We start from the raw sequence: 24222 nt of genomic DNA on the forward strand, positions 1-24222 counted from the left end.
TTTAATGTTCAGGGCCCTTCCCCAGACCCTAATGGTTTATAATTGGTTTAGAATACAGCCCTGTAATGACGTCCTGAGATGGAGGGGACTGAGTTTCACTGATGATAAATATTTACTGACCTTTCCTCCTGACAGCTCAAGAAATATAAACGGAAATGCAAAGCAGGGCATGATAATGAAACTACGTTCATGGTAAACAGCGGTGAACACACACTGACGATACCACGGATCACCTTCGACCACGTCGATGAGAAGGAAGACAAGAAAGAAGTCACTTTTTATATTGATGACACAGCAGGTATTTTTAATATAAAATATACATTCAAATCCCAGGAAATCATATATATATATATATATATATATGTGTGTGTGTGTATATATATGTATATGTATATATATATGTGTATATATATATGTATATATGTATATATATATATATATATATAGTATATATGTATATAGTGTATATATATTTTTTATATATATATATGTAATATATACTATATAAAATATAGCATATATATACACTATATATGTATACGTGTATATATATATGTATATATATGTATGTGTATATATATATGTACATATATATATATATATATATATATATATATATGTATATGTATGTGTATGTGTATGTGTATGTGTATATATATATATATGTACATATATATATATATATATGTATGTGTATATATATATGTGTGTGTGTGTATATATGTATATATAATGTATATAGTATATAATGTGTGTGTGTATATATATGTGTGCATATATATATATATATACTAAAGAGCATTTCTTTGAGCTGAGAGGTAAAAATGTAGACAATAGACAATAGGTGCAGGAGTAGGCCATTCGGCCCTTCAAGCCAGCACCGCCATTCAAAGTGATCATGGCTGATCATCCCCAATCAGTACCCCGTTCCTGCCTTCTCCCCATATCCCCTGACTCCGGTATCTTTAAGAGCCCTATCTAGCTCTCTCTTGAAAGCAACCAGAGAACCTGCCTCCACCGCCCTCTGAGGCAGAGAATTCCACAGACTCACCACTCTCTGTGTGAAAAACGTGTTTCCTCGTCTCCGTTCTAAATGGCTTACCCCTTATTCTTGAACTGTGGCCCCTGGTTCTGGACTCCCCCAACATGTTTCCTGCCTCTAGCGTGTCCAAGTCCTTAACAATCTTAGGAGATTTCAGGAGATGTACAGGGCAAGATTTTCACACAGAGAGTGGGGGGTGCCCAGCACGCGCTGCCAGGGGTGGTGGTGGAGGCAGATAGGATGGTGGTATTTTAGATAGGCATGTGGATATGTAGGGAATAGAGCGATGTGGATAATTTGCAGGCAAAGGAGATTATTTTAACTTGGTATCATGTTCAACACAGACATTGTGGGCTGAAGGGCCTGTTCCTGTGCTGTACTTTTCTATATTCTCATGTAAAGGAAGCGAGCGGGCAAGATCATCTCTGACCCCTCTCACCCTGGCCACAAACTCTTTGAATCACTTCCCTCTGGAAGGCGACTCCGGACTGTCAAAGCTGCCACAGCCAGACATAAAAACAGTTTTTATCCACGAGTAGTTGCTCTACTCAACAGCCAAAAATCTGTAGCCTCCCTTTGATCTGTTATTTTGTTGGTTCACGTTTGATCAATGGTGTTTTATCATTAATGTTTTATTATTATTAATGTTTAGTGTTTTCTGAGTCATTCGTAACTGTCACTGTATGTCATGTTGTTACTTGTGGGCGGAGCACCAAGGCAAATTCCTTGTATGTGAATACTTGGCCAATAAACCTGCTTAAGGATTAGGTAAGGGAATTGTTCCCTGGATGGAGATGGATACATGTTGTAAGCCCTCCTTGCTCCCCACCCCGCTCTGGATGCATGGTATGCTTGTTCTGTATTCCGAATGGAGGCGCTCGGCATTGTGTTTAAGAAGGAACTGCAGATGCTGGAAAATCGAAGGTCGACAAAAATGCTGGAGAAACTCAGCGGGTGCAGCAGCATCTGTGGAGCGAAGGAAATAGGCAACGTTTCGGGCTGAAACCCGGAAGGAAATAAGCAATGCTGCCTGTTTCCTTCGCTCCATAGATGCTGCTGCACCCGCTGAGTTTCTCCAACAGTTTTGTCTACCTGCTTGGCATTGTGTTTGTGTACGGCAACAACTGGCCTGTGCAGAAGTCTTGAGATCTCCAAGCACCTGCCATCATCGCTCCCTGCAGACCCCAGAAAACACCAAACACGTGTGTGATCGTTACACCAGCCAAAGGGAATCCATGATCAATGATGTCGACTTTCAATAGCACCAAAGGAAGGTTCCATCTGCCCCTGACTATGTTTTGGGTCATGTGTGTTTAGAAGGTGTTAGTCGAAGCTCAGGGCGCAAAGACGGCAGCACCCATGTTCAGTCTCCACTGCAAGTTGTTGGACTTCATGGCTGGGATTCCCTTTGCATATTCTGATGGACACAGAGTGCTGGAGTAACTCAGCGGGTCAGGCAGCATCTGTGGAGAACATGGATAGGTGACGTTTCACAGAGTGCTGGAGTAACTCAGCGGGTCAGGCAGCATCTGTGGAGAACATGGATAGGTGACGTTTCACACAGTGCTGGAGTAACTCAGTGGGTCAGGCAGCATCTGTGGAGAACATGGATAGGTGACGTTTCACAGAGTGCTGGAGTAACTCAGCGGGTGCAGCAGCATCTATGGAGCTAAGGAAATAGGCAACTTTTCGGGCCGAAACCCGGAAGGGTTTCGGCCCGAAACGTTGCCTATTTCCAGAAGGATTTCGGCCCGAAACGTTGCCTATTTCCTTCGCTCCATAGATGCTGCTGCGCCATAACTGAGTGGGTCAGGCAGCATCTGTGGAGAACATGGATAGGTGACGTTTCACAGAGTGCTGGAGTAACTCATGTTTCAGATCAAGACCCTTCTTCAGAGTGATTATAGGGTGTGCAGAAAACTGGAAGAGAGGAGGTAGGATTCACCTTCCCATGCCTCCCTCCTTCCCCTGTGCCCAACCTGAACTCCCACATTCTCCTCCTCCTCCCCCCCCCACATTCCTTCCTCTGACTTCACAATTTGCAACACCTCAATCCTGCCTCACACCTCTGCTTTTACTTCTGGCCTGTGTTCCAACCACTCGGCCATAATTCTCCTCTTCCTCTCCCCCCACCCCCACCCCCACTTGCCTGTGTCCACCCACAGCCTGCCGTGGTTTGTCCTGCCTCTCCTCTCTTCCAGCTTTCTTTACCGCCTACAATCAGTCACATCTGAAACGTCACCTATCCATGTTCTCCACAGATGCTGCCTGACTCACTGAGTTACTCCAGCACTCTGTGAAACGTCACCTATCCATGTTCTCCACAGATGCTGCCTGACCCACTGAGTTACTCCAGCACTCTGTGAAACGTCACCTATCCATGTTCTCCACAGATGCTGCCTGACCCGCTGAGTTATGGTGCAGCAGCATCTATGGAGCTAAGGAAGTAGGCAACGTTTCGGGCCGAAATCCTTTGGAAATAGGCAACGTTTCGGGCCGAAACCCTTACGGGTTTCAGCCCGAAACGTTGCCTATTTCCTTAGCTCCATAGATGCTGCTGCACCCGCTGAGTTACTCCAGCACTCTGTGAAATGTCATCTATCCATGTTCCCCACAGATGCTGCCTGACCCACTGAGTTACTCCAGCACTCTGTGTAAACCAGCATCTGCAGTTCATTGTTTCCATATTCAGGTGGACATCAGCTGAGAAGGTGTTACTGCCCCTCTTCAACATAGCATTCGCTGTATGTGCCCCATGCCGTTGTTGGCCCTGTGGAGCACATACTACACGTGCTCTACATGCATGAAACCTGCAAGCACCTGATGGAACCAAACTGCGCACCAACTGAGTTTTGGTTATTACATTGAGGTAGAGTGTGGTTTGCTCTTTACATTTTGCTAACTTACAATGCAGTAAATGATTCCACATGAAGTTATATTAAATGTTTCTATTCAGAAATTTGAACCGGAATGAATGTATACACGGGAACCTAATGGGAAATAAATCAGGGGAGCAGATGGAAATCATTATTCGACATTAGTAATTACAGGTCATGTATACAACTCATTACTGGTGAACTTGTCAAAGTCTAATGCCCAGAGAAAGACTGTGATAAATAGCTATTGGAATTGTTTTTTAAACCATTATCATTGTTCATTGCCAAGGCTGGATTTAGTATCTCATCAATGATGTTTGGGAAGATTTTGCTTTGGTATAAAGCATATAATGTCGAGACAACTGCTTGTGATGTGGTTTGCCTACTCCACTTCCTGCATCTTCCTGCTCCCAATCTAAATGTTGGTGCATGAAACTAAGAGTTGCACCGAATTTCCAACGAGAATTTTAAAATTGTGAATTGCTTTATAAGGAAAATGGAAATGCATCTCAAACTTGTGCGCAGCCTAAATGCCTCCTGAAAGTGGCAAAACAGCTGCAGGGGTGGCTCATCTGAATGTAGACAGAAAATGCTGGAGAAACTCAGCGGGTGATGGAGAGAAGGGATTGGTAACATTTCTGGTCAAGACCCTTCTTCAGATTTAAAAAGGGTCTCGACCTGAAACATCGGCAATTCCTTCTCTCCACAGATGCTGCCTGACCCGCTGAGTTTCTCCAGCATTTTTTGTCTACCTTTGATTTTTCCAGCATCTGCAGTTCGTTCTTAAACCGGTTCATCTGAATGATGCCTGGATTAGGGGATATTAGCTCAAAGGAGAGATCGGACAGATTTGGATTGTTTTGTCCAAAGCTCTGGGTGCTGAGGGGAGGAGACCTGATGGAAGTATATACAATGATGAAAGGCATTGACAGAGTAAACAATCAGGATGGAAATGTCAAAGAGCAGAGGACCTAGCTTGAAGAGGAAGGTTGCCTGTGTGTGGGGCAGGTCTGTTTACACTGTGGTGGGTGCCTGGAACGCACTGCCAGGCGTGGTGCTTGAAGCAGATACCATCCTGGTGTTTAAAGAGGTTTTTAGACAGACACACGTGTGCTTCATGTCCAGGCACAAGGTGTTGGTTTAGTTTGGCATCGTATTAGGCACAGAGATTGTGGGCTGAAGGGCCTGTTCCTGTTCGACGTTGTTAGTTTTGTCGTGGGAAATGCAACAAACTGGAGGAACAATGCCAACCAGAACAAGAAAGTTGTCTCTTTATGTTAAATATCACTAATTAAATGGAGTTATAATAGAGATTTTAATTACATTTCCCCCAGATTCCAACCCAAGTTGTTATCGTTACTATTTAAATTGTAATTTGAGAATTGGTGTTAAATGCACATATTAAATATATTGCACGCGCAGATTGTGTTGACAATTCCAGGATGCATCACGAGCACCGACTCAAATATCAGCAGTGTTAATATAACCGTTGAATAATTATAGATTGTATTTTGCTTTCCCTTCTAGGTAGTAGATTAATTGTATTTTTAAAAAAAAAATGTTGTTTCACTGTGAACTGTTCGACTCCTGTACATGTTATTGTTGATGTACAGTGCTTTACAATATACTCTGAGATTGGTTTCTGTAGCCTGCTGCCATTTGTAGTTTAGCCCTCAATGTGGCGCTGGTAAGCTGCTGCAATTGTCCTCACAACTAGTGGTTAAACACAACACAGAATGCTAGAGTAACTCAGCGGGTCAGGCAGCATCTGTGGAGAACATGGATAGGTGACGTTTCACAGAGTGCTGGAGTAACTCAGCGGGTCAGGCAGCATCTGTGGAGAACATGGATAGGTGACGGTTCACAGAGTGCTGGAGTAACTCATAGGGTCAGGCAGCATCTATGGAGCTAAGGAAATAGGCAACGTTTCGGGCCGAAACCCGGAAGGGTTTCGGCCCAAAATGTTGCCTATTTCCATAAGGATTTCGGCCCCGAAACGTTGCCTATTTCCTTCGCTCCATAGATGCTGCTGCACCATAACGCAGCGGGTCAGGCAGCATCTGTGGAGAACATGGATAGGTGACGTTTCTGGTCGGGACCCTTCTTCAGACTGGTTGTCGGGGGATGATGGAAGAAGGGGGGAGGGAGGGGGAGGGGAACAGGGACAAAGCCTAGCAAGTGATAGCCGGAGGAAGGAACTGCGGATGCTGGTTTACACCGAAGGTAGACACGAAATAGTGGAGTAATTCAGCGGGACAACATCACCCCTTCCTTCTCTCCAGAGACGCTGCCTGTCTCACTGAGTTACTCCAGCATATTGTGTCTATCTTAAATGATTGCTGGATACAGGTGATCCACTCCCTACACACTAGGAACAATTTACAGAGGGCCAATTAACCTACAAGCCTGCACATCTTTGCAATGTGGGAAGAAACTGGAGCACCTACGTAGAACAACAAACTGTGTACAGACAGCACCTGAGGTCAGGATCGAACCCGGGTCTCTGGCGCCGTAAGGCAGCAGCTGAATGTCCCAAAATGAGACATTGGCTGATCAAAACCAGAGATTGGGATGTCATGTGACCAGACCTCTGGGACATTAGTTTAGTTTATTGTCATTGTATTGTATTGTATTCAAATTTATTGTCATTATCTCAATTTGAGACAACGAAATGAATTTCCCTTACAGGCAGTATCATTAAAAAAAAAAAAATCATTAAAAAAATAAAAAAATAATAAATAATAATAAAACATATTAAAAATAAAATTGAAATCGAATTAAAGAAAAGCACAAACACAGAAAGTCCACGACACAACATAACATAAATGGCACCAAGGTGAAGATGGCACCATAGTCCAGCCAGCCTCCCCTCCGTGTTCATCCGTGGTCGGGGCCTTCCGAGCACCCGCAGTCGCCGCCCCGGGTGGCCCGATGTTCAGGCCCTCACGCCGGGCTGGTGGAACGCCAACGCCGATCCCCGACGGTGAGTATCCTCCTCCTCAGCGGCCCGGACCTCCTGATCAGCCGCCTCCTGCTGCCTGTCATGTGTAGCGAGATACTTTGAAAAGCTTTTGTTGCGTGCTATCCAGTCAGCGGAAACATGTATAACCATGGACTTCAACCACATCTCCACTTCCCTCAACATCAATGCAGACTCTGCAGTGAAAACAGCTTCGTAACTAAAGTTACAATTTGAAAGAGTTACTCTGCAAGTTGTCATCGTTACACGGGAAGCATGCACCTTAAACCTATTCCCTGGGCCCGAAGGCAGCTCGGTACATAAATATATTCACAGTGCAACTAGTGTTAAACTGTAGAAGTGAACGAATGCTCAGAAATTTCATCCTCATCATTTTTCTTGCGTGTGATGATTTGTTTGAAAGCAAGAGTTTAAACACATCCTGATGACTCTGTGGGATTAGCAGATTTGATGAGATCTGCACTGGCCATGCGAGGTTGCGGAATTAGTATTGAGATACAGTAGTTAATGCAGGATGTTTATACTGTGCCTTAGTTCTGCTCCCTCATGCTATCTGTCTGACTTAATGACCTTCTCTAAACAGATATCAGGGATGGTTCATGCTTGTCATAATGGAATTACATAGAAATTGAGGGAAAATAAAATAATCCTTCAATTTTAAAGGAAATGCTGATGGCAAAGCTCAGGATTCTGTCACAGTTGCAATTATTTTACAGCAAATATTACACTTTTTTTGTCTTTTCATCTCTGACCTTTGTCCACTCATCAACCCCCACCCCTCCCCCCCCCCCCCCCCTCACCTGTGTCTACCTATCACCTGCCATGATTTCTCTGCTTCACACCCCCTTTTCCAGCTTTCTCCCACCACCACCAGTCAGCCTGAAGAAGGATCCTGATACGAAATGTCACCTATCCACCTTCTCCACAGATGCTAAATAAAATGTTATCTGTATTTTACCTAACGTATACGAGTTATAACCATATAACCATATAACAATTACAGCACGGAAACAGGCCATCTCGGCCCTACAAGTCCGTGCCGAACAACTTTTTTTCCCCTTTGTCCCACCTGCCTGCACTCATACCATAACCCTCCATTCCCTTCTCATCCATATGCCTATCCAATTTATTTTTAAATGATACCAATGAACCTGCCTCCACCACTTCCACTGGAAGCTCATTCCACACAGCTACCACTCTCTGAGTAAAGAAGTTCCCCCTCATATTACCCCTAAACTTCTGTCCCTTAATTCTGAAGTCATATCCTCTTGTTTGAATCTTCCCTATTCTCAAAGGGAAAAGCTTGTCCACATCAACTCTGTCTATCCCTCTCATCATTTTAAAGACCTCTATCAAGTCCCCCCTTAACCTTCTGTGCTCCAGAGAATAAAGACCTAACTTATTCAACCTATCTCTGTAACTTAGTTGTTGAAACCCAGGCAACATTCTAGTAAATCTCCTCTGTACTCTCTATTTTGTTGACAAATGTTGTTATATGAAACTCCTCTAGTAATTGAAGTGGATTGAATTGGAAGCTACATCATGGACACAGGCCATTCGGCCCTCGGAGTCCATGGTAACCACTGACCTCCTAATCCTAATTCACACTAATCCTACACTGACCCGATTGTCATCAATTCCTCCTCCCTACAGATTGTACCCCTCCCTACACACCAATTTGCAGAGATCAATTAACCTACAAACCTGCACGTCTTTGACATGCGGGAGGAAACCGGAGCAAACCCACGTGGTCACGGGTAGAATGAGCAAACATCACGCACACGGGACCTGAGGACAGGATAGAACCTGTGTCTCTAGCGATGTGAGGCAGCAGCTCTACCCGCTGCACCACTGTGCCACCAAGTGACCAGCCTTGCGATAATAGTTGAAATCTACAACTAGGATAGTTGTTAGAAGAAGGATTGGTCGCCTAGATAATGATGAGGCTGAGAAATAATCTTGTGTGCTTGTCTTCATTTGCACATCAATTTCTGCTTTGTTAGGTCTTACAAGGATATTTAGACAATCGGGTAAGTCTGCCTTACAGTAACAATTCCTCAGAACTGTGATCATTGAGGAATTAATTTTGCTTTTGTCCCAACTCGTTACTCCATGTAGCATTTCCTCCATGGCCAATGCTTGTTCCTTCTCCATTTAATTCTCTTATGCAGTGTGGAAAATTAAACAGATGGGTGATCTTGGTGCTTTTCTCATTGTTTGGATCATCTATTTGCCTGTTGTTGTTGGTGTCTGCTGTTGTTACAGTATAGAATTGTTCGCTAATCTGTTTGGCTTTCTCATGCACCATTAATAATTCATTTCTCATGCGGAATCGGTGGCTTGAGATAAATGCGCCATTATTTTGGGGGTAATACTTGTTAATGAATGTCAGTGTTATCACATGTCATCTGCTTTGCTTCCTGGCTGCCCTGAATGCAGAATGAGTTTTGTCAGTGACAGTCTAAGCATTTGTTTCCATTGTACAAGTCCCAAACGAAGCAATTCATTTGAGCATGCATAATACGCCGTCATTGTCTGCTGCTTGATTAATGGGTGCCAGCAAACCATTTATTTTATACAAAAATCCATAAATCCCAATAAATATATTTTTACTACCATCACTCTAAAAATGATTCATTGTTCAATAATCTTTACATCTGAGTTATTGCAAAGTCTTCTAAGGCCTGACGTGTGTTCCTTTCATCTGATTCTTGCAATTTAAGTAAACTTCCACTGGGCAAATTCTTGTGAATGTTGGCACAGGCATGCAGTCATTTCTTACCTGCCATCCACGGAGAAAATTGGGCTCTTAGTCCAAACAGCTGCATGTTTGTCTTCCCACTTTGCTGGAGATGAATGATCCTGATTTACACCTCCCTTGTGGTTTCTGCCCCCTTGCATGCAGGCCGCCAGCTTTCCTGGTCTCCCCTAACCACCTGTACCTCACACCAGGTACAAGACGCACCTCTACATTCACAATAGAATTTCTTGTTGTCCAAGACAAACATACTTGCTCATTATAAATGAATGAATCAGAGTTGAAGTGCATTTGTTTTTAATGAAGTTTATTGCTTCTAGTACAATACTTTGCTTATATTAAAATCACAATACATTAATTTTAATAATTAAATCTAAATGCACATATTATGTTGCATTTACTGTATTTTCTTGTTATCATAAACGTTATTAAAAAGAGTATTTTTAATGATAATGCATAGTATTTAATATGAACATATTTGATATCAAATATAATCTGCATATGAAGAATATATTAGAATGATGATACCTATTCATTAATATGAACTAACATTGTTTGTTGTTTATCTGCATGCAAGGTGTTAATTTTAGCTTCTTTTCACTTTGACTAATCAATGTGACAATTCAAGATGCAGTCTTGTGATAATACTTATTGATTCTAAATGATTCCTACTGAAAATTCCATACTGTTCTCTTTTGTGCTAATTTTAAAAGTGAGAAAACCTGCGATTGAAGGTAGCCCGAATGATATTTCACGGACCAGTAGTCTGGCTGACGGAATGGATTTGATGGGTGAAGAATCGGCACTGCCTGTGGTGACAGATGTGTTACAGTAAGTCTAGTCAGAGTTTAAATCCCTGTCATTTTTGCATATCTGAACCACCATCTTTTGTTAATCAGGCTCTGCTCGGCATTAGTTGGTGACTGCTGCTGATTTAACAATAGTTTAGGAATAATCAACTATTGGTAAATTTGACAAAATGTAAATTTAAATATATTTGACTCTGATCTTTAAAGGCTTGTAATTGGATTCAATTATTTTTTTTTGCTGGAAAATGCAACAGAAATCTAGAAACTTTTGTCTTTGAAAGTAATCCACTTCATTGTCAGGATTGTCCATGAAAAGCATCAATCTTTATATTATATAGTCAAAATATCTGGAGACTGAGAGCAGCCATGAAAATACAATTGGATATCAACATGAGATTAAAATGCCTTTGTTATAAAGCTGTAAAGGTGTTTAATTGACTACCAATGATTTCACCAGAGAGAAATAGCAGTTTTCCATGGCTTAGAATAATGATTCTAATTGCAATCATGAAACTCGGTGTCTAATCATCTTGGTCTACATGGCGTGGCACAATGTTGAAGCAAGTAGAGCTGCTGCCTCACAGCCCCAGAGACCTGGGTTTGACCCCGAGTCCTGTGTGGAGTTTACAAACTCTCCCTGTGACTGTGTGGGTTTCCTCCGGGTACTCCGGTTTCCTGCCAAAAGCCGTGCCCGTTTGTAGGTTATTTGCCCATCTGCAAATAGACTTAATGTGTAGGGAGTGGATGAGAAAGTGGGATATCACAGAACTAGTGCGAGCTGGCATGGATGGCTTGCTCATTAATCCTCAATATTAATAACACATAAGGGCCTGTCCCACTAACGTGACTTTTCAGCGACTGTCTCTCACAGACACAGACACAGACACAGACACAGACACAGACACAGACACACACACACACACACACACACACACACACACACACAGACACACACACACACACACACAGACACACACACACACACACACACACACACACACACACACACACACACACACACACACACACACACACACACACACACACACACACACACACACACACACACAGATATACAGACCCAGACAGACAGACAGACAGACACACACACAGATATACACACACACACACAGAGATACACACACACACACACACACACACACACACACACACACACACACACACACACACACACACACACACACACACACACACACACACACACACACACAGAGCGGGGGCCAGGGAAAGCAGGGGAGCGCTGTCTGAAATTCACACCTGCGATGAACAGGGAGGTAAAAGACGGCTGGCACAGTTACAATAAGTCCTTTAGAGAGCGCAGAGTGGGGGGGGGGGGGGGGGGGGAAGGGGAGATAAAGGGGGGGGAGATAAGGGGGAGATAAGAGATAAGGGGGGGGGGGGGAGAAGGAGTGGAGGCACTTTTAATAAGCCAGACAACTTTTAATAAAGTTTTAGCGGGTATTTAACATTACCGGTCGGTTTACTTCCCTTTTTTTTCTCAACTAGCTTTTCCTCCGATTACCTACGATAGCATTACAACCTACTATGACCCACCTCGACTAAACCTACCTAAAAAAAGTATCGATTTTTTTTTCCATGGCGACCTCTTTTTACTCGCAAGCATTTTTCAGCACGTTGAAAAATACGCCAAGACCTAGCTGAGACCTCGAGTACGCAGAGACCACTCTCGAGCATGAAGGAGAGTTACAAAGACCTCCTTGCTGCGAGTAGGAGTCGAGGGCAAACTCTTCTAAACTCGCCAATTAGGTTGCCGCAGTGGGACAGGCCCTTAAGCCAAAAAGAGAACAGGCCTCGCCTCCATATTTTCTTATCTATATTAGTATTATTAATAGATTTTTCTGTTTAATTCAGGAGTAATTGTAGGGTCTAGCACATGGTTCTGGCTCATTCTGCTCATATAGAATGTACATGTTATATCACCCATCCTGTTTGTAGCATCAGTGGTGGACTGGCCAGGGTGTCAGCTTGCCCGATGGCAAGTGGGCCCCTGATGAAGTGGGCCCCCTTTGTCTCCTGGCAACCAATATGTTTAGACCTAGTCCGCCACTGGGTAGCGTCTATGCTGTGTGGACAGTGACGGATTAATTGGCCCCGGCACACAGCGGTTATGTTGCTATTAAATTGAATGAAGGACCTTCATCTTATTCTGTTGACGGATTAAGTTACTTGGATCAAATCTGTAATGATTAAACATTGACATAATATAAATAGAAAATGTGGGTGTTTTGCAATAGAAAAATATTAATATTTGGATTTAATCTCCAATGCAACTCAATGGGGTATACTTGTTAATTGGAAGGTAGTCTAGGTGCAGGAGTAGGCCATTCGGCCCTTCCAGCCAGCACCGCCATTCAATATGATCATGGCTGATCATCCAACTCCGTATCCCGTACCTGCCTTCTCTCCATGCCCCCTGATCCCCTTAGCCACAAGGGCCACATCTAACTCCCTCTTAAATATAGCCAATGAACTGGCCTCAACTACCTTCTGTGGCAGAGAATTCCACAGATTCACCACTCTCTGTGTGAATCTTTGAGTTAGATTTTCTTTTAATGATGCACGGAGACACAAGAAACTGCAGATGCTGGAAAATTGAGCAAGAGACAAAGTACAGGAGGAACTCAGTGGGCCAGGCAGCATTTGTGGAGGGAATGGACAGGTGACGTTTTGGGACTGGACCCTTATTCAGACTGAAGCAGGGTTGAACAGCAAATTGAGGGAGAGTCTGACGGAAGTTCCTGACCTGAAACATCATCTGTCCATTCACTCCACAGATGCTGCCTGACCACTGAGTTTCTCCAGCAACTTTGTGTTTTGGTTTAAATGATGATCCATTATTGATCTGTGGCATTTGCTCACCTCTTCCAGCCCCCACCTAGCTTAATATTTAGCATATTATTCTCTGTTACATGAACATTTTGGAAATTAACTGAGATGAATTAATCAATTTAGTTTTAAGACTTCTATAAATGAAGCATTAAGAAGTCTCAATATGCTTCAACACAATTCACAGCACATTGTTTCTCTAGATAAAATGTGTTACCTAAAGTAGACAAGATAACATTATCTTTCAATTTTAATTTTAAGATTAAAAAGATAGTTTTTCATGTCAGCTGACTGATGCAAATCTATATTCCTGTGTAACAGACCTTTTGAGAATTCTGCAGAAAAACTGAAACATCACAAAGCATGTTAGTGTAGAACACAAACTGTGCACCAGACATGTTACTGTACCTCAGTACTTGTGACAATAATATTCTAAACTAAACTCTAAGTCTGAGCTGAGTTAAGTCTACAGTCCTGTACATGCTGCCCATTTAATTTGACAAACATGTAATGGGTGCTTTGGCCCACAATACCTATACCAAACATGACGTTAAGACCAACTCTTAGCTGCCTACACATAATCCATATCCCTCCATTCCCTGCATTGCATGTGCCTCTCAAGCCTCTTAAATGAAACCATTGTATCTGCCTCCACCACCACCCCTGGCCACATGTTCCGGGCACCCACCACTCTCTGTGTTAAAGAAACTTGCCCGCACATCGATGTGGTGATCAATGGTCAGTGTGGCCTCAGTGGACCGTAGGGATGCATGCTGGATCGTTACATATTGTTGCCAAGCTGGAGAGGGTACAGAGAAGATTTACAAGGACGTTGCCAGGACTAGAAGGTGTGAGCTATAGGGAGAGGTTGAGTAAGCTGGGACTCTATTTCTTGGAGCACAGGAGGATAAGGGGTGATTTTGTATAAAATCATGAGAGGAATAGATCGGGTAGATGCACAGAGTCTCTTGCCCAGAGTAGGGGGAATCGAGGACCAGAGGACATGGGTTTAAGGTGAAGGGGAGAAGATTGAACAGGAATCTGAGGAGTACCTTTATCATACAAAGGATGGTGGGTGTATGGAACGAGCTGCCAGGGGAGGTGGTAGAAACAGGGACTATCCCAACAATTAAGAAACCGTTAGGTACATGGATAGGACATGTTTAGAGGGACATGGATCAAACGTGGGCAGGTGGGACTAGTGTAGCCGGTGTGGGCAAGTTGGGCCGAAGGGCCTGTTTCTACTCTACGACTCTTTCTCTATTAAACTTTGCCCCTTTCACCTTATAGCTGTGCTCAAGAGTATTTGATATTTCCACATTGAGGAAAAGGTTCTGACTGTCTACCCTATCTATCACTCGTATTATTTCAGTCGCCAAGACTTGCTTTGAATCTTTCATTGAATACTTACTTTTGAGGAATTCTATCAAGTATTGTACTTGATACTGAAGTTGTACTTCACTGGAGTTGGGATAAATATTTATGCCCTTTGTGAATCCCCAGCAAAATAATCCAAGTAAACACAGATTGTATTTATTCTCATCACCCTTCCCTGGAAGACACAAGGCTTTTAGTGCTCACTTCATGTAGTTTAAGTCATAAAGCCACAAATAAATTATAGTCAGGACATAAATGTTTATTTGTAGCATTTCCTCAGCAGGAAAATCTATCTTGACTGATTCCTGGGATGTCAGGACTGTCTTATGAAGAAAGACTGGATAGACTTGGTTTATACTCTCTAGAATTTAGGAGATTGAGAGGGGATCTTATAGAAACCTACAAAATTCTTAAGGGGTTGGACAGGCTAGATGCAGGAAGATTGTTCCCAATGTTGGGGAAGTCCAGGACAAGGGGTCACAGCTTAAGGATAAGGGGGAAATCCTTTAAAACCTGAGATGAGAAGAACTTTTTTCACACAGAGAGTGGTGAATCTCTGGAACTCTCTGCCGCAGAGGGTAGTCGAGGCCAGTTCATTGGCTATATTTAAGAGGGAGTTAGATGTGGCCCTTGTGGCTAAGGGGATCAGAGGATATGGAGAGAAGGCAGGTACGGGATACTGAGTTGGATGATCAGCCATGATCATATTGAATGGCGGTGCAGGCTCGAAGGGCCGAATGGCCTACTCCTGCACCTAATTTCTATGTTTCTATGTTTCTATCTTCATCACAAGGACTCTTTTGAGGTTGTGTAATGTGCATCAAGGGTGGTACAGTGGTGCAGCAGGTAGAGCTACTGCCTTACAGTGCCAGATACTATGGCTTGATCCTGATGTAGGGTGCTGTCTGTGTGGAGTTTGCATGCTTCCCCCTGTGACCACGTGGGTTTCCACCGGGTGCTCCGGTTTCGCCCCACACCACAAAGACGTGCAGGTTTGTTGGTTAACTGGCCTCTGTAGATTTCCCCCAGCGTGTGTAGGGAATCGATGAGAAAATGGGATACCATAGAACCAATGTGAATGGTTGATCGATGGTCAGTGTGGACTCGTTGGGCCGAAGAGATTCTTGCTGTATCTCTACACTAAATGAAATATTGCTGAGAACGCCCAAATTTGTCATTTATTCTAGCCAAAGACATATGGAGTGGCTACACAAGCAATTGCAGATGCTGGAGTCTTGAACAAAATACATAGTGCTGCAGGTTCGCAGTGAGTCAGGCAGCATCTGTGGAGGGAACAGATAGACTATGTTTCTACAGACTGTACTGATGTAATGGGTAACTGGCTTTGACACAAACTTTTGGTGCGTCCTGATTTAAATCTTCACATCATCACCTCACTTGTGGAATTACATAGAAACATAGAAAATAGGTGCAGGAGTAGAGGCCATTCGGCCCTTCGAGCCTGCACCGCCATTCAATATGATCATGGCTGATCATCCAACTCAGTATCCTGTACCTGCCTTCTCTCCATACCCCCTGATCCCCTTAGCCACAAGGGCCACATCTAACTCCCTCTTAAATATAGCCAATGAACTGGCCTCAACTAGTCAAGTCAAGTCAAGTTTATTTGTCACATACACATACGAGATGTGCAGTGAAATGAAAGTGGCAATGCTCGCGGACTTTTGTGCAAAAGACAAACAACAAAACAACCAAACAAATTATAAACACAATCATATACCTTCTGTGGCAGAGAATTCCACAGATTCACCACTCTCTGTGTGCAAAATGTTTTTCTCATCTTGGTCCTAAAAGATTTCCCCTTTATCCTTAAACTGTGACCCCTTGTTCCGGACTTCCCCAACATCGGGAACAATTAGACAAGGTCTCGGGCATCTGATGTCCCTCGTGTGCTAACTTTATTCACAAGGATGATACTTGAAAATGGCTCTGGTTTCCTAATGGCACGATGATACACACTTAAACAAGATGTGCCTCGTTGGGGCAGGAGTAGAAAGCTTTGCTCATTATGTGCAATTTAAAAGAGTGTAGCAAGGATATTAAAGACCAGAGATCTAGTTGAGGTTCCATAGTAGATATTATATTTTGCTATGCTCTGATGGATCACCACTCATTTCCATTCTTGGTTTCAACAAGTTGTCATTTTTGAATAATTTTATTTTTTTTGTTTTTCTGATTAATGCTCAGATTGAAGGCGAGTGACATTTTTAAGACCGTTGCATCATTTTGTATATTTCATTTCATAAATTTGTGATCAATTAAGTACATTTACTAGATTTACTAGAATGTTGCCTGGGTTTCAGCAACTAAGTTACAGAGAAAGGTTGAACAAGTTAGGGCTTTATTCTTTGGAGCGCAGAAGGTTAAGGGGGGACTTGATAAAGGTCTTTAAAATGATGAGAGGGATAGACAGAGTTGACGTGGATAAGCTTTTCCCACTGAGAGTAGGGAAGATTCAAACAAGGGGACATGACTTGAGAATTAAAGGACAGAAGTTTAGGGGGAACTTCTTTACTCAGAGAGTGGTGGCTGTGTGGAATGAGCTTCCAGTGAAGGTGGTGGAGGCAGGTTCGATTTTATCATTTAAAAATAACTTGGATAGTTATATGGACGGGACAGGAATGGAGGGTTATGGTCTGAGCGCAGGTAGATGGGACTAGGGGAGAATAAGTATTCGGCACGGACTAGAAGGGCCAAGATGGCCTGTTTCCGTGCTGTAATTGTTATATGGTTATAAATCTTTAATCAACAGGCAAATGTTGCGATCATGTACGCTTAGTACCTATGGTATAATAAAAGATCAGCTGTACTCTGTAACCAATATATAATTCCCTTATTTAAATAAGATATTCTTTATTTTTGTTTTTTCATTATTTGCTAACAGAAATTCCAGCAGGTAAGTACCAGTCTAGTGTTTGTTCTTTGAATATCCTATCCTCAAAACTACCAGAAGTTAAAAGAAATCTGGTAATAAAAAAATAATCTGACTTTTCAACATTTTTTCTCAGTAATTTGATTTAAAGAATTCAATTTGTTAGTTAGTCACGTTGGCATTTATTACTTCACTGTGTTACTTACAACATTTGAATGAATCATGTCCTTACTTCAAATGGTTACATTTGTGATTAATGGTTAGTTTCAGTTTTTCTTACCAAATGAGCATTTCTTAATTCATCTGTTTAAGCTTGTAAATCACATACTTTTATTTATACATGGTTGTAATGTACAAGATCTGTTGTGGAAATGATTCAGTAGATATATATATTTTTTTTTTAAAAAGGTAAAACCAAAGCCAGTGTTGGATTCTCTATATTGTGTAAAACTTGTGGAATGATATTAATATTTAATTATTGTAACTGATAATCCATATTTCATCACCTTTCTCTTTCCAACCAATGCCATTACATTTCCCATTCTCTCTATTATATTGCTGTCTTTTCTATACACTTGATATTAATTGTCATTTGTAAATCAGACCAAACACTTCTCTCTTGCAGTTCCCTGACAAGCCCTTTGTACATCAGGGTTTTAGAACCACAGGCAACAAAGCAGCTTAACTTAGCAAGGTATTTACTGACGTTTGACACTGGCCCTCGATTTCCGTTAAAGTCTGTTCTACCTTTCTAATATTATCATCTTTTATTTGTGTGGATTAGATGTCGTACATTCTTACACGCTTCATGGTTTTTCAACAACTAAAGTATATTTACACTTTACGTTAAGCCCTTATTGGGTTATTTTTGGCATTATACATGAAGACACATATGTGAATCTCATAGGGTAATGTTCAGCATTGTGTGTGAAGTCAAAGAAATACTTCTGTGGCAGTCTACATTTGTAAGTTTGGATTTATGGATAAACTCATGGGACCTTTGGATTTTTATCAGTTGTTCATTCCTTTACTGTATCATTGAACAGTTGTACAACCATCTATCAAACATTTAGCTCAAAGATGGAAAATGAATGATATGGTCGCAACTCTACATTACTTGCTGGAGTTTGGGTATCTATAATTAGTTGGTCTTGGCTTTGTAGCAATTATATTTGTTCATGTGTATGTCTTTCAGCACTTAGTGATTTGTTTGGCAACGATATGATATGATCACAAATATTTTTTTAAACTAATTTAAGTATAAGCCTGGATTTTAAACTCAACATGAAGAATATCAGAGTCATACGGAAAGATAACAGGCCCATGTTGACCAAGATGCCCCATCTACGTTAATCCCACCTGCCCATGTTTGGCCCATATCCCTCAACCTTTCCTATCTGCGTACCTGTCCAAATATGTTTTAAATGTTGTTATAGTTCCTGCACCAACTACCTCGTCTGGCAGCCATATAACCACTCTCAGGTTCCTTTTAAATCTTCCCCCTCTCACTTACACTGCCCTCTATAATGTTTGGGACAAAGACCCATCATCTATTTATTTGCCTCTGTACGCCACAATTTGAGATTTGTAATAGAAAAAAAAATTCACATGTGGTTAAAGTGCACATTGTCAGATTTTATTAAAGACTATTTTTATACATTTTGGTTTCACCATGTAGAAATTACAGCTGTGTTTATACATAGTCCCCCCATTTCAGGGCACCATAATTTACCGCTATTTTAGAATAAGGCTGTAACAAATGTGGAAAAGTGAAGGGGTTTGAATGCTTTCTGAATGCACTGTAGGTTCTTCATTCCTCTGCATTTACCCTATCTATTCCCCTCATGATCTTATACAGCTCCATGAGATCATCCCTCGTGCTCCTGTGCTCCAAGAAATAATGTCCTAGTCTGTTCAACTGCTCCCTATAGCTCAGGGACTCGCCCTCTGGCAAAACCTTCATAAATCTTCTCTGCAGCTTTAATAACATCCTTCCTACAGCAGGGGATCAAAACAGAACACAATCCTCCAAATGTTGCCTCACCCATGTCATCCATAACCATAAATTAACATTCCAACTTCTACATGTAGGAAGGAACTGCAGATGCTGGTTTAAACTGAAGAAAGACACAAAATGCTGGAGTAACTCAGCGGGACGGGCAGCATCACTGGAGAGAAGGAATAGGTGACATTTCGGGTCGAGACCCTTCTTCACTCAATGTCCTGACTGATGAAGGCCAATGTGCCGAAAGCTTTCTTGACCACCCCATCTCCATGTGATACTGCTCTCAAGGAACCAGAGTCTGTCATTAGAAACAGTTCTCAATGAAAGATTTTTTGGAGGGGACTTAAGGTTTTTTTCCCGAGTCCCTAATTAATAAAAAAAAAGTAGGTAGTTTTTATGTGTCTACATTTTTTGCAGATTCTCTTTTTTCCAGCGATTTTGCTTTTTAATGCTGTTGAAGTTATAAGACATGCTAGCCACTTCATTGCCAAGTAGGGTCCTCTTACGGTGTATGTAAAAGCTGAACCCGAGCTGGTGGTGAAGTCAGAAGGCATTTGAAGTGGTACTTGAAGCCACTTCATTGCAATCAAGATTTGTGGCAAAGATATGATGGAGTGCCTGGTGACTCGGGACAATCACCGGAAAGATGAAGTCTTGAGACTTGTGGGGGAAATCTCTCTTACTTGGAGAGTAGTGGGGCCTGCAACACACTGCCATTAGGAGGTGGTGGAGGCAGATACCATAGTGGCATTTAAGAGACTTTGGATTAAGTACATGGATATGCATGGAACGGCCAACTACTGCACCTATTGTCTGTTGAATGGAGGCATGCGGATTACGTACAGGCAGATAAGATTTGCTCTTGCCATGTTCAGCACAAACATAATGGGCCGAATGGCCTATTCCTGTACTCTTCTATATTTCATAGCATAAGGATTTGAGTATAGGACCAGGGAGGTTCTACTGCAGTTGTACAGGGTCTTGGTGAGACCACACCTGGAGTATTGCGTACAGTTTTGGTCTCCTAATCTGAGGAAAGACATTCTTGCCATAGAGGGAGTACAGAGAAGGTTCACCAGACTGATTCCTGGGATGTCAGGACTTTCATATGAAGAAAGACTGGATAGAATCGGCTTGTACTCGCTAGAATTTAAAAGATTGAGGGGGGATCTTATAGAAACTTACAAAATTCTTAAGGGGTTGGACAGGCTAGATGCAGGAAGATTGTTACCGATGTTGGGAAGTCTAGGACAAGGGGTCACAGTTTAAGGATAAGGGGGAAATCTTTTAGGACCGAGATGAGGAAAACATTTTTCACACAGAGAGTGGTGAATCTGTGGAACTCTCTGCCACAGAAGGTAGTTGAGGCCAGTTCATTGGCTATATTTAAGAGGGAGTTAGATGTGGCCCTTGTGGCTAAAGGGATCAGGGGGTATGGAGAGAAGGCAGGTACAGGATACTGAGTTGGATGATCAGCCATGATCATATTGAATGGCGGTGCAGGCTCGAAGGGCCGAATGGCCTCTACTCCTGCACCTATTTTCTATGTTTCTATGAAACCAGAAAAAGTGTACGATGCATCTGTCCAAGGAGTCGTTGCTGGAAATGCCACCTGAGATATTTGAGAGACGTACTCTCTGATTTCTCTTTCATTTTGATGTTGAGGAAGTGCCTTGACCCGAAACGTCATCTACCCATTCCCTCCGCAGATACTGCCTGACCCGCTGAGTTCCTCCAGCACTTTGTGTTTTGTTCAAGATTCAGGCACCTGTCTTTTTCTCTCATTCCTCTTTGAACGCAGTATTTTTGCTGTTTTGTCTAATGAATTGTCTGCTTGTGAATTGTGTGTGGGTGTGAGACTGAAAATGTATCTTTTAATGTTTCCTTTATACGATATCTATGAAATCAATAATGTCCTATTGCCTTCTCTGCCAAATCGTATAAATATGTTTTTGAATCCCCTGATATAAATCTTGGCAATGTTTTAAAGCTATCTCAGAGTTCAGGCACAAAGGTGCCTAATTATCTTGCTCCTGGCTTGTTGACCAGTGGTCTCTGCATTCAGATTATATCAGTTGTGTAACAAAGAATGCTACTCCGTTAATTAGTCTTATTGAAGATTTTTGGTGTAAGTAGAATGGAAATCCTTCAATGACTCCATGCCCGACACATAATTTCAGTGGAACTGGCATTTGAAAGCTGAATAATGCGTACAGCTGCAACAACAAAACATTTAGCATTGAGGTGAATTTTAACATTGAGGTGAATTTCTGAACAGTGGCATTTTGGCATAAGCTTATTATATTTTAATCCGTTTAAATACTACTGGTAGGTTAGCCTTGATGGAAGTTTTTAAAGTGCAGTACTTTGTGTTTAACATGACAGTATAACCATAAGAAAGCAGATATTTCACAGCCTGTAGAAAGGTCCGGATCTGAAACGTTGTCTGTCCATTTCCTGAGATGCTGCCTGAGCCATTAGGTTCCTCCAGCATGCTGTGTTTTGTTCATAGGGAAGTAGGATTATACAACTGAAGTACTATCGGGCACATTTCATAATGGCTGGTGTCAAATAAAAAAAAATGCAAATAGTCTGAAATATTTGATATTTAAAAAAATTGCTGATGCTACTCGTTTGAATTTCTGTGTGTAAATGTTGGAAATAATGCAGCTGCAACATCCAATCTCTGCAAAGAGTCTGACATCCAATGCATGTCTGCAAGTTGCTGGTTGCAACTTATCCACATTGATTTTTGTGTTGAGAACCCAAAGTGAAGAGGAAAATATTGAATGGGAATCTGAAGGGTAACCTTTCCACACACAGGGTGGTGGGTGTATGGAACAAGCTGCCAGAGCAGGGAGTTGAGGCTGGGACTATCCCAATGTTTAAGAAACTTAGACAGGTACATGGATAGGACAGGTTTGGAGGGATATGGGCCAAACGCGGGCAGGTCGAGTCAAGTCGTGTATTCGTCACAAACACATACGAGATGTACAGTGAAATGAAAAGTGACAAGTGACAGTGAAAAAACAGCAATTATAAAAAGACACCACACAACAGTAGATTGGTTCACTAGAGTTAGTCCCTGGTGAGATAGGGGTTTACAGTCCTAATGGCCTCTGAGGAGAAACTCCTTCTCATCCTCTCTGTTCTCACAGCATGGCAACGGAGGCGTTTGCCTGACCGTAGCAGCTATGGTGGGACTAGTGTAGCTGGGACATACATGTTGGCTGGTGTGGGCAAGTTGGGCCGCAGTGCCTGTTACCATGCTGTATCACTCTGATACTAAGTTTTGAGTGGCAATGTTCCCTGCAATATCTGGGCCATTCATCGCTGCTAGTTTGTCATACTGCAACATAATTATAGCACAGGAGGTAAACGTTGAGCCTGAACTCTGGTGCCAAGTCCCTTCATCACATTTAAAGAGACATACATTTGTTTGCATAACATCAACAAACTGGTACACAATTGTGGATGGCTCAGTGCAAGATATTTAGTGTTGCCCTCATTCATTTCATGAAACTTGTAGTACAATCCCACACATCTGTCTGCACTATTCTTAGAAAGACACAAAATCACTGGAGTAACTCAGCAGGACAGGCAGCGTCTCTGGAGAACATTTTGGGTTGGGACTCAAGTCTGCAGTCCTTCTTTCTGTACTATTCTCAGGGTTGAAGTGAAGGGCATTGTTCATGTCCTTGTCTCGGGACCGTTTCAGCTGCTGGTGCATCTGCAATCACAGCTTGCTGCATCAAAGAGACGTTGAAGACAAGACCACACTTCACCATGTCCGCTCTGGCCCTCAGCCTAACCTAGCTGGATGCAGTTACTATGCACCACCAGACTCACAAACAGCTTCTTCCCCTCTGTTATAGAAACATAGAAAATAGGTGCAGGAGTAGGCCATTCGGCCCTTCGAGCCTGCACCGCCATTCAATATGATCATGGCTGATCATCCAACTCAGTATCCTGTACCTGCCTTCTCTCCATACCCCCTGACCCCCTGATCCCCTTAGCCATAAGGGCCACATCTAACTCCCTCTTAAATATAGCCAATGAATTGTGGCCTCAACTACTTTCTGTGGCAGAGAATTCCAAGATTCACCACTCTCTGTGTGAAAAATGTATTTCTCATCTCGGTCCTAAAAGACTTCCCTCTTATCCTTAAACTGGGACCCCTTGTTCTGAACTTACCCAACATCGGGAACAATCTTCTTGCATCTAGCCTGTCAAACCCTTTAAAAATTTGGTAAGTTTCTATAAGATCCCCCTCAATCTTCTAAATTCTGGCTTTTGAACATCCTTTGACTAGGGCACTGTCCGATTCTCCTCGACCCCATTGCGGACATTGGACTTTGTCTGTGGAACTGATACGCTACAATGCTGAGACTATATTCTGCACTCTGTATCTTCCTGTTTGCTCCATCTATTGTACTTGCAATTGACATGATTGTATCTATGTACGGTATTATCTGATCTGTTTGGATATCATACTGAGTGTACAGATCAATGAGGTCTGAGAGGGGCAACCTAACCTGTTCACCATTTTTAATGTGACCTTTATTTATCGGATTCCACAAAATGTATAGAAACATCCCACTAAATTTAACGTAG

This window comes from Leucoraja erinacea, chromosome 19 (genome assembly GCF_028641065.1).
Source record: "Leucoraja erinacea ecotype New England chromosome 19, Leri_hhj_1, whole genome shotgun sequence".
Lineage (NCBI taxonomy): Eukaryota > Metazoa > Chordata > Chondrichthyes > Rajiformes > Rajidae > Leucoraja > Leucoraja erinaceus.